Genomic DNA, 12,593 nt, shown 5'->3' on the forward strand with positions numbered 1-12,593 from the left:
AAAGGATGGGCAGAAGAGCTCACTCATTCTGTGTAAAGGTGCTTGGGGGCATAATTGGATTTGCTGAAAGTGCCTTTTTAAACGGTGCTGTTGGTTTCTGATTCACATTTGGGAAGAAAAGCAGAACAGAAGGTGATAAATTCCTTTATGGGAGAGCTTGGCAGGAAAGGCAGATGCAACTGTAAAGTTAATTGGTGAATGGGAGGTGGAACTCCTGGGTAAAGGCAGACTGACGGCATGAGCATGTTCTCCTGCTTCCAAGCTGGTTTATGATGATTAATTCATTAGGGATTCTTTAAGGCCATTCCTGGGTGGCTGCTGGTCCTGTCTATGCCCAGACAGGGATGATGTCAGCATATGGTTTATGGAGTTCTGCAGTCCTCTGGAGGATTCCAGGAGCTTAGAGAGCTGTTTCCAGGCTGTTTGCCAGCACTCTGAAAACTGAATCCCACTAGAATCTTGTGTAACCCAACTTGTTTTTCTCTGTCATGATTTTTGTTGTTGTTGTTGTCTTCTGTACAAGCACCAGGGAATGAGAAGTAACCTCAAAAGTTTCTAAAGCAAAGCTCCCTTTTCCGGCTCCCCTTACTTGAGTCAGAATTCTGCTTCATTTCACAACCCTTCTCTGATGCATGAAGAGCATAGACTGAGATAACACACCAGGGATATACTGAGTTTAAGATGCAGAATGGAAGATCGTATAATGTATCATTCTTTTTTGTATCACTAAGAAAGGGAACAGATACCTGCTAATTAAACTCTAACATAAGCTTTTTTCTTTGTAATCAGTTTGAAAATGCTCCTTGAGACTTCTTTAGACACAGATTATTTTTAGATTGCATATCACTCTTGTGCATTTGAAATTCTTACACACTGACATTGTGTAGAATGTCAATGTCAAATCATAGCATACACTTTCTGAAGACATTGCCAGCAGCCTGGGAGCGCACATGGGTGGGACCAACCAGGCACACATCTTAATTAAAATGCCCTGTGAACAGCTACAATAGGCTTGTACTCCTGTAAGCAATGGCAACTCCTTGACTGTCACCAGGCCAGCAGCAACTGTAATATGCATCCCAATTTGAGGAACATTTAAGTGTGAAAAAATGTGCATCTTAGAATACATGAAATTGGTGATAAAAATTTATAGTTATTTCTTAGAAAGGATGGGTTTACTTCTCAGGAAACTTTTCAAGAGTTATTTAAAAAAAAAAAAAACTCAGCCTCATCCTATTAGCGAGAAGGTACATAGTGAACTTTGGCCTTTTCCAAGAGCTTGACAATTTCTCCAAGCAGGGTATGCTGGAGGATTGGGAGGAGCAGAAGATGCCAGAAGCAAGAGTCAGCCTTAGGAGGGGACAACTGCTCCCATGATATGTTTTACATTTGCCCAAAGTGTCTTCCTCTTACATAAGAATCATGTATTTGTGCGACGTTGTTGTCATTCCCTGCTAAAATACAAATACCCTTAGAAAGGTCATTCAGTGTTCCTCTTGTCTGATTAATGGTTTCTCCCTTCTGGAATGGATTTTGCCAGAGGTTTATTTAAAGGAGCCAACCTTTCAAAAAGAAAAATTTCGGAACGTTTCAATAGCATAAAACTTAGGTCATAAAAGACCGTGTCTTGTATGATTCTGTTTATATGTCCAGTATAGGCAAATCTATAGAGACAGAAAGTAGATGAGTGGTTGTCAGGGGCTGGGTGATAGGTAGAAATGGAGAGTGACTGCTAATGGGTACGGGGTTTCTTTTTGGAGAGACAAAGAGATTCTAAAATTGGATTGTGGTGATGGTCGCACAACCCTGTGAATATACTAAAAACATTGAATTGTACACTTTACATAGTGAATTCTATGGCATGTAAATTACATCTCAATAAAGGCATTTTAAAAACACTTAGAATATATTGTGTGTGTATTAAATAACCTAAACAGAAATTTTCTACATGTATCCCAATGACATTTATTTAATACAAATTTAGTACAAATTATTTTGTTCAAAGCAATTATTTTGTCCAACAGACTCAACAAAGCAAAATGTTAGGGGCTGTGGCAAAGGAGATTTAACCCCTCCTTTGAGGAATCCATAATCAAGCAGGAGCAAGAGAAGGAGACATGTACATAAACCACGCTGGAGGACAGAGGACAGATTCTGAGAGACTCTGGCGATGTTTCTTGGGGAAATCAGGATTTGACTTGGCCTGGAAGGCATTGGAATTAGAGATAAGTAAGGGGGACTGGGAGACGGGATGGAAGTAGAGAAATGTCTTAGATCCTTTGCGAGCTGACAGAGGCTTTCTTGGAAAGATGCCCCAGCCCAGGTGAGTTTATGGGTCCAGCCCATGGAGAGCTTCTCCAGGCAGAGTTAAATAGAGTGGGAGTAGGAAGAGCCAAGTTAGAAAGGGCCCTGAGTCTGATGAGGGGAGAGTACTGTCAGCAGAACTACATTATGAAATGACATGAAAAAATCAGAAGACTTGAACAAGGTCATTCAAGCTAGCTGCTAGTACAGAACATGAACTAAAATCTGTTTTTCTGACTCTCAGCTCAGTCATCACTCCCTTGGAGTGAAGGTGATAATGCATTGCACACCATCCCCAGCAAGGGATGCCAGGGGTCTTGGGAGATTGCAGCCTGGTTTTTAGGGACAAACACATACAGGTGTTCCTTGATTTATGTGCGATGGGATTATATCCTGATAAACCAATCCTAAATTGAAAATATGTTTAGTCTGTTGACAGGATATGCATTGTTATGCACTTAATATACCTAACCTACTGAACAACACAGCTTAGTCTAACCTACCTTAAATGCACTCAGAACACTCACATTAGTCTGCAGTTGGGCAAAATAATCTAACACAAAGTCTATATCTTTCTTACCAGTGTAAACTAAAAAAAAAAAAAAAGTATGGTTTCTACTAAATGCATTTCCCTTTCACACCATCATAGAGCCACAATATCATATGTCAAACCACTATAAATTGAGGACCATCTATACTTTGAAAAGGTGAAAGACAAAAGTAAAAAAATGATGTGTTAGTGCATTTTGCATTGCCATAAAGGAATACCTGAGGCTGGGCAATTGATAAAGAAAAAAGTATTTGGCTCACAGTTCTGCAGGCTGTAAAAGCATAGAGCCAGTACTGCTTCTGGCGAGGGCCTCAGGAAGCGTCCTCTCATGGCAGAAGGCAAAGGGGGAGCAGGCGCATCACATGGCAAAAAGGAGCAAGAGGAAGTAGAATCTCTCTGTGAGGCTCTGCCCCTATGGCAGGCTTCTGCTTAGGCACTCAGGCTTTCCCATACATCCTCTGAAATCTAGGTGGAAACTGCTGAGCCTTCTTTGCTGTTACATTCTGAGCACCTGCTGGCTTAACACTTCATGGAAGTTCCCAAGGCTTACAGTGACTTGCACTCTTCAAAGTAATAGCCCAAACTGTGCCTGGGACCCTTTGAGCCCCAGTGGGGATGGGGGGAGCAGTGTCCTGAGATTGCACAGGTCAAAGTGCCATGAGTCTGTCCCCTGGAGCCATTCTTTCCTCCTAGGCCTCCAGGTCTGTGATGCGAGGACTACCTCAGAGATTTCCAAAATGCCTTCTAGGCACTTTTCCTATTGTCTTGGCTATAAGCACTTGACTCCTTTTTAATCATGCAAATTTCTCTACCAAGTGGTTGCTCCTTAGCCTACTTGTATTTCTGTCCTGAAATGCTTTTTCTTTCTCCACTACATGGCCAGCTTGTGATGTTTCCAAACATTACACTCTGCTTCCCTTTTAAATGTAAATTCCAACTTTAAGTCATTTCTTTGTCCTCATATCTGATGTAGGTTGTTAGAAGCAGCCACTCAGCTTCTTGAATGTTTTGCTGCTGAGAAATTTCCTCCACCAGATACCCTAGGTCATCACTCTCAAGTTCAACCTTCCACAGAGCCCTAGGACATAGGCACAATGCAGCAAAGTTATTTGCTAGGGTGTAACAAGGGTGACCTTTGCTCCATTTCCCAATAACTTCCTCACTTCCATCTGAGACCTGCTTAGCCTGGCTTTCACTGTCCATGTTTCTATGAGTATTTTGGTCAAAATCAGTCTCTAAGAAGTCTCTAAGACTAACCAGTCTCTAAGAAGTTCCAAACTTTCCTGTCTTCTGAGCCCTCCAAATTTTTCCAACCTCTGTCCATTACCCAGTTTCAAAGCTGCTTCCACATCTTCATGTGTCTTTACAGCAACACCCCATTCCTCAGTATAAATGTTCTGTATCAGTCCATTTTGCATTGCTAAAAGGGTATACCTGAGGCTGGGTAATTTGTAAAGAAAAGAGTTTTATTTGGCTACAGTTTGGCAGTCTGTACAAGCATGGCACCAGCATTGCTTCTGGTGAGGGCCTCAGGAAGCTTCCACTCATGGTGGAAGGCGACGCACATGGCAAAAGGAGGCAAGAAGTAGGAGGGACCCCAGACTCTTTAACAATCAGATCTTGCATGAACTCACTTATTACTGTGAGGAGGACACCAAGACATTCATGAGGGATCCTCCCCCATGCTCCAAAAACCTCCCTCTAGGCCCACCTTCAGCACTGGAGATCACATTTCGACATGAGATCCAGAGGGGACAAACATCCAAACTATGGCAGATGGTAAAGTAAGAACCTTCTATTACTCCTTCTCCTCATTTCTTTAACCTCTCACTGTACTATCAGAAGCTGTCACGTTCATTAACCTCAATTCTTACAAGTATGAAGTAAAACAACTATGAGCAGGCAGGAATAAACCTCCTCATATCCCTGTTCCTGAAGAGGTGCTGCTTACCTGGTTTTACCGCTCTCCAGGGTGGTCTGTCCACTCTGGAGTCTTGATTGCAGTTGATAGTGGGGTTCATGAAGGACAGCTTTCTTTCTTTAACAAAGCCTCTAAATTTTTTTTTAGCCAGAGCTTTACATACACCTCAAAAATAAGTTCAGACTGATTGAATCCATACTCTGACAGCTAACGATATAGAGTTAACCAAATAGTTAACCCAATCAAAATGTATATCTACTAAACATATAAAAATGTGCAGGGCAGTTCTGATGTTAACCTTTAAACTCACTGAGGATTTAATTTGATTCTTAGCCAGATTTCACAGAGGTCACTGTGTCCATGCTGGCCTCTCAGGATCTACTTTCCCCTAGATATTTTTCATTAAGAATCCTCTTCTAGGCTCCATGCTGTTCTTCATCCATGCCTGTCATCATCAAAATGGTCATTTCCTTGCATGAAGGCTCTTCATTAATTTTCTTTCCCCATCTGCAGTTGCCCAAAGCGCTCCCTTTAAGAACAGAGCCTTCGTCAACTGTGGTTCTGTCGTAAGCCAGATATGTTATGAGTGTGGAGCAGAAGGCAAGTGTTCCCTCTGTCAATACACACACAGCAAGTGCCTGCAGCGGCCACCTGTTACCCAGGAAATTCTCTCTCTCTCTCTCAGTTGATCCTTTGCTCTGTGTTGAGCTGTCCCCGCAGGCTCTCATAGAAGTAGAGAGGATGTTTATAACATCTAGTTTTAGTACAGCCTTTAAAAAATCTCCTATCTTGCCCAGAAGTCATGGCTGATATAAGCACCCTGGTTTTGTTATTCAACCCTTCTCGGTGTCGGCTCTCCTCAGTTTCTGTTTTTATGTGTGAGTGCATTTGCTCCCTTGGGTTGGTCACTTTGCATGTTAACAAGTCCCTGTCTCCCCACCACCCCACACACTCAGGCAAAAATGCTGCTTCTGCTGTGGGGATTATTCCATTTAAAAGAAAAACTGAGGGGCTTTGGGAGGCCTGCTTGGTCACTCAGCCCAGCTCTCCTTAGACCTGATTATATATCTGAGCTATTTCCTTTTTGATCAATTGAAACATGCTGATACAATATGTGATGGTTAAAACTAAGTGTCAATTTGATTGGAGTGAGGATGCAAAGTATTGTTCCTGGTTATGTCTGTGAGGATGTTGCCAAAGGAGATTAACATTTGAGTCAGTGGACTGGGAGAGGCAGACCCACCCTCAGTGTGGGTGGGCACCATCTAATCAGCTGCCAGTACGGCTATAATAAAGGAGGCAGAAGAAGGTAGGAGAAGTCGACTTGCTGAGTCTTCTGGCTTTCATCTTTCTTCTGTGCTGGGTGCTTCCTGCCCTCGAACATCAGACTCCAAGTTCTTCAGCTTGTGGACTCTTGGACCTACACCAGTGGTTTGCCAGGGGCTCTCGGGCCTTCGGTCACAGACTGAAGGCTGCACTATTGGTTTCCCTACAGTGAGGTTTTGAGACTTGGACTTGCTTCCTTACTGCTCAGCTTGCAGACAGCCTATTGCGGGACTTCACTTTGTGATCGTGTGAGTCAATACTCCTTAATAAACTCGCCTTCACATGTACATCTATCCTATTAATTCTGTCCCTCTAGAGAACCCTTATATATAATGCTACAGCCAAAGATACACATGTAATTAATTAAATCAATAAATATTTCTAGGCCAGGCACAGTGGCTCACACCTGTAATCCCAGCACTTTGGGAGGCCCAGGCAGGCGGATCACTTGAGGCCAGGAGTTCAAGACCAGCCTGGCCAACATAGTGGAATCCCAGCTCTACTAAAAATACAAAAATTAGCCTGACATGGTGGCACACACCTGTAATCCCAGCTCAGAAGGCTGAGGCAGGAGAATCGCTGGAACCTGAGAGGTGGAGGTTGCAGTGAGCTGAGATTGTGCCACTGAACTCAAGCCTGGGCAACAGAGTGAGACTCTGGCTCAAAAAAAAAAAAAAAAAAAGCCTGTTCATCTTTGCCGTTATGGTAGATAATAAAGAATTTGCATACATTTTGTATAGTTAAATAAAGTAATACAAATCTAAAGGAATATTATAAAATTATCTTGCTTTCTAGTTCTGTAATGCCACTCACTGCACACTCTTTTCCTTTCAAAACACTTGAATAGACTGGCTAATTCACACTATTTGGTATTTTGAACTGCCTACCAAATTAACAAAATGGAAGGAATTCAAGCCAGGTATTTTCTAAAAATGTATTGTTCATAAACCAGAAAGGGATATCCAACTCTGAGAGAATCCCAGATGTTTGAACATTTTATCAGAACCCATCTCATGATGATAAACCCCTTTTGTCACTCATTTTGTCAGATCAAATGACTTCTTTATTTTTACTGATAATTCAACAAGAGCAGCCTTGGCTAACACAGTTGTTGACATTATCTCTTCCCATAAACACTGGCAGAGGGAAGTTCGGAATTCTTAAAAATGGCTTGCTGTATGATGTTTCTGTGATTATTTCCACCAGCATCTTCCACCTTCAGTAAAACAAGGGAAATGGCAGGTAGGCAGTTTGATAAGCAGGGGTAGTGTGAATATGTGGGGTATATGAGCCTAGAGAGGAGGGTGGGGAAGTCATTAAAATAACGAGAATAGATAGAATAGATGAACTGTCCTAGGGAGAGAATATTGTGAGAGAAGAAATGGGGGCCCTGAATTGAAGCCTGGAAAATCCCAACATTTAAAGACTGTGTTGCGGAGGAGAAGCCGGAAAAGAGCCTGAGAAGGAACAGCTGAAGAAGCAGTAAGGGTGCCAGGAGAATGTGAAGTGAGGAAAGCAGGCAGGAGAGTGTCTGGAGAAGGTGGAGATGGATGGTCTCTCATTGCAAGAGGAGAAACTGTAATGGAGTGGTCAAAGCTGATGCCATATGAAAGCCAGGGAGAACCCAACAGGCACTGTGGTTTTATTTATTATGTTTGTTTTGTTCTTTCCAACTTTTGTTTAGGTTCAGAGGTATATGCACAGGTTTGTTATCTAGGTAACTTTGGTATCACAGGGGTTTGGTGTACAGATTATTTCATCTCCCAGGTCATAAGCATAGCACCCAATAGGCAGTTTTTCGATCCTCACCCTCCTCCCACTCTCCATCCTTAGGTAGATTCCAGTGTTTATTGTTCCTTTCTTTGTGTCCATGTGCACCCAATGTTTAACTCCCACTTACAGGTGAGAACATGTAATATTTGGTTTTCTCTTTCTGCATTAATTCACTTAGGATAACGATCTCCAGCTCCATCCATGTTGCTGCAAAGGACATGATCTTGTTCTCTTTTCTGGCTGCGTAGTATTCCATGGTGCATAGGTACCAAATTTTCTTCATCTACTCCACACTTGATGGGCATTTAGCTTGATTCCACATCTTTGCTATTGTGACTTCACTGTGGTTGTAAATGCTCTGTTTGGTTCAATTGTGTATCAAGTTTAGTTTACAAGTAAAATCCCCCTGACAGCACAAGTCCGAAAGTTAAGCAAAATGTCTAATGTCCTGTAGTAGCCTTCATTCCTGGAAACAAGAAGAATAAGTGAACCCATGGAGAATTTGTAAATTAAAGGATCTGGCAATGTATATAGTAAATTTTAATAAACAGATAGAAGCACAGATTTTTATTCAAGTGGGTGGATTTATTTACTGTTAAATATTTCTGCACAAAATGTATGTACACTACAAATAAAACTATATTTGAACGATGCATGTGGGAAGTAACAAGCAAAAATGAAGAAATTTTGTTAGTTACAATATTTACATGTTTTTTTAAAAAAATCATGGTGTTTATATTGCCACTGTATTATCTTTTTCAAAAAAGAAGGAAAAGAAAAGTTTATTTTACATGACATGGAAAAAAAGGAACTCGGGTTTTTGTACTTTCTGCTTAACATATGTATATATATATATTTGCATATGTATGTTATATACATATAACATATGTGTGTATGTCATATACATGTAACATGTGTGTATGTTACATATATATAACATGTGTGTGTTATATACACATATGTATATTTTTTTATGTGAAATCACCAGGCCAGATAGATAAGAAATGACCCTGGGTCAGAGTGAGTCAGTGTGGGAAGACCAGTAACTGGTCTCCCTCATTATGTTGTATAATCCTTTTCCCACCATTCCTTAGCATTGCAAAATAATCAATTCCAGTAGCCCTAAAATCTATTTCTCAGCCCGTTTCCTAACTGCTTCTTCATAAAAGATCAGAGTTGGCCACCAAAGGGTCATTCGGTATCTGTGTAATTTCCCTCTTTGATTTTTACCCCTAAACATGATTCCATGGGTTTGCTCCGCCTGGTGGCTGGACCACCATGGCATCCCCAGCAGCTGTCCAAGCCCTAGTTGTGCTAGCTGGGAGAGGAAATTAAGGGAACCGTTGCCTGAATGTTATCAGCTAATACTTCATTAGTTATTGGCACCTTTCCATTGTGAGCACGCAGATAGAATGTCAGTGTAGTTCCTAAGGTCAGAGGTGGGGTTGGACAAGGGAAAAGAAGGAGTGGAAGGAAACTGGAAGAACCAGCAGTCGACCTTCACTGATATGTAGGTGTTGGCAAGGGCAGCTTTAGCCTGGTCCTTAAAGTTCTGTCTTAATATCCAATTTTTTTGTTTGTTTTTGAGATGAAACCTCACTCTCTGTCACCTAGGCTGGGGTGCAGTGGTATGATCTCAGCTCACTACAATCTTGACCTCCCAGGTACAAGTGATTCTCCTGCCTCAGCCTCACAAGTGCTGGGACTGCAGGCATGCATCACCACACTCGGCTAATTTTTGCATTTTCAGTAGAGTCAGGGTTTCACCATGTTGGCCAGGCTGGTCTCAAACTCCTGACTTCAAGTGATCCGCCCGCCTTGGCCTCCCAAGTGTTGGGATTACAGGCGTGAGCCACCATGCTCTGCCAGAGTAACTTGATTTTAAAGTCATTCCTCTCCGTGCCATTTCTTAATGCTCCCTTTGCACAAAAGATTCTCAGAAGAATAGGGAGAAAAAAACGTGTTTTTTTTTTGTTTTTTTTTTTTTAGAATAACAAGATGTTTCAAAAAGGGGAGTATAAAGTCAAAACGGCATTGCCTTAGGAGATACAGATTAAACCTTTCTGGGCCTCAATTTCCTCTTCTGTGAAATGGAGGATAATAATACTACCCACCTCTAGAGTTATTGTGAGGTTTGCAATAGATGGCAGCTATCATAATTAGAAAGTGACAATTGAAGCTTGGGTCCAATTGGGATTCTAAAGATAACCCAAACTTGTAGGCCCCTACAAGTTTTTAGATACAATGTCAAATCCACATTCGTTACTCTAGCTTACAAGGCATGAAAATTTAAAGCCTTTGTGGGGGAAAAAATAGCTTACAGATGTCTTCTTAAAGGGAATTCTTCACTCATTCCACAAATAATTATTGAAAACTACTGTGTACCAAGCAGTGTGCTAGTTGCTGGGGAGTGAATGAAATAATCTCTGTTCTCATTGAACTCCTTTAGCAGAGGAGACTGACTAATCAAATACCACAAATAAGTAACACAATCTATAATAAAAGTTATGAAGACAAATTCTAACTTGGTTTTAATCTCAGAGAATAGAATAGACATTGAAAAATATTATACTAGGGAAGTGTAATTTTGCCATTTCTCAATCTCAATCTTCTTCATAATTGAGATGATGTTAGTACTCGGGTCCACTTGTTGTGTGTGGTGTTATTGGTTAAGATAAACTGTGCCAAATACATCTTGAATCTTTAGAATTGGATTAAAACATGGACTCATTAAAATGGCAAACTGTTAAGTCTCTGAAGCTACAATTTCGTATCACAGCACACATACATTTCCACGGGGCAAGAAAGCCCGGGGTAAAGCTGGGGAGCAGAGGCCTAAGGACGGCAAGGATAAGGTCGGAAAGCCACCAACCAGCCCCCTTGGTCACAGAACGCTGGGTCGTGGTCCTGGAAAAATGAGCGAGATATGACCAAAGGACCAGGTCATGGCATGCAGGAAAGCGAGATCACTTTAACAAAGGAGCTCACTTTAATAAGTTTTCATTTGTACAAATAATTTATCCCGAAGGCCTTTGCCTACATTTTCCCCATGGAGCAGTAATTTTCAAGCTGTAGGGCATGGCCCATCCACAGATCATGACGTAAATTTAGTGAGTACCCACATGCATTAAAAAAGTAAAACAAAATAGAAAAAAATAAACTAGAAAATGTCAGTGTGGCTGGGCATGATGGCTCACATCTGTAATCCCAGCACTTCAGGAGGCTGAGGCAGGCGGATCACCTGAGATCAGGAGTTTGAGACCAGCCTGGCCAACATGGTGAAACTTCATCTCTACTAAAAATACAAAAATTAGCCTAGTGTGGTGGCACATGTCTATAATCTCAGCTACTTAGGAGGCTGAGGCAGGAAAATCATTTGAGCCTGGGAAGCAGAGGTTGCAGTGAGAGATTGCGCCACTGCACTCCAGCCTGAGTGACAGAGACAGACTCTGTCTCCAAAAAAAAAAAACCTCCATTAAAGTAACCAGAATGCTGGCAAAATTATCAAAGTCAACTTTTTCAAAATTCCAGAAATTAGCCAAAGTTTATGACACTCTGAAAAGTGTTTACTAAAGAAAAAAATGACTGAAACTTGGTTAGAATAGCAAGGGCTATGATGTTTTAACTTGATATCTCTCATCTCATCTTTCCTACCACCATGATATGGTAGCCTTGAAAACCAGCAGCCTTATAGCCATCAAAAGGGGAAGGTTGGTTTTGAAACTTCTCAAGAAGCCTCAACCCTAGAGCATTGCCACTGTGACCTACAGTTCCCTGAGAAATCCATATTTATGTCATGGCTATTGGATCTGACCCAGAGAGCTAAGCTGTACCCACAGGGCATTGCTGATGAGTCAGTAGCAATTGTTTACCTTTGCAATTGCCTAATGCTGCAATATCATTATTTCTAGGGCAAAAAATGTAAAGGAAAGATATGGGGTGTAAGATATCCAGAGACTTTGAAAAGCTTCTATGTATTCCTGGGGATCTCTAAGTCTGCATACAAGCATACGTCTGCATACCTGCCCAGGAAAGACTAGAGCAGCCCTGTCAGTCACCTCTGACTGACCTTGAGGCCCTGTACAAGCAGAAAGTAAAGGTTAAGACAGATTTGAAGGAGTGACCCCAAACACACACAGATATCCTTAGGAAAGGGTAGCTGATGGCATTTAAGAAAATCTAAATGAACGTTGACTGACAAATAAGTCAAGGTGAGTCAAGGGTGACTCTTAGAAAGCCAAGCTTAAAAATAAAAACCAGAATTCAAAAAATATCCAGAGGTTTCAGTGGCCATAAACTGTAGAGAAAACAGACTCTGTAGAGTAATCTGAGGAAGGTCATCAAACAAACAGCAACAAAACCACCTACAACAAACCAAGGGTGGGCTTATTCCAGAGTTGTCACATTATATTATCTAAAATGTCAATGTATCAATGAAAAATGATGAGACACAAAGAAACAGGATAGTATGTCTCACACAGAAAAATACAGCAGTCAGTTAAAACTCTTCTTAATGGGACCTAGATGGTGGTTTGTCTAAAACTTACTAGACAAACACATGAAATCAGCCACTGCAAACATGTTCAAAGAACTGAGGAAAATCATGTTTAAAGAATTAAAGGAAAGTATGTACAATGATGTCTTATCAAATAGAAAATACCAATACAGAGATAGAAATTACACATCATATTATTATATATAATACACATTATATATAAA

The sequence above is a fragment of the Colobus angolensis genome, unplaced genomic scaffold, assembly GCF_000951035.1.
Source record: "Colobus angolensis palliatus isolate OR3802 unplaced genomic scaffold, Cang.pa_1.0 Scaffold111, whole genome shotgun sequence".
Taxonomy (NCBI): domain Eukaryota; kingdom Metazoa; phylum Chordata; class Mammalia; order Primates; family Cercopithecidae; genus Colobus; species Colobus angolensis.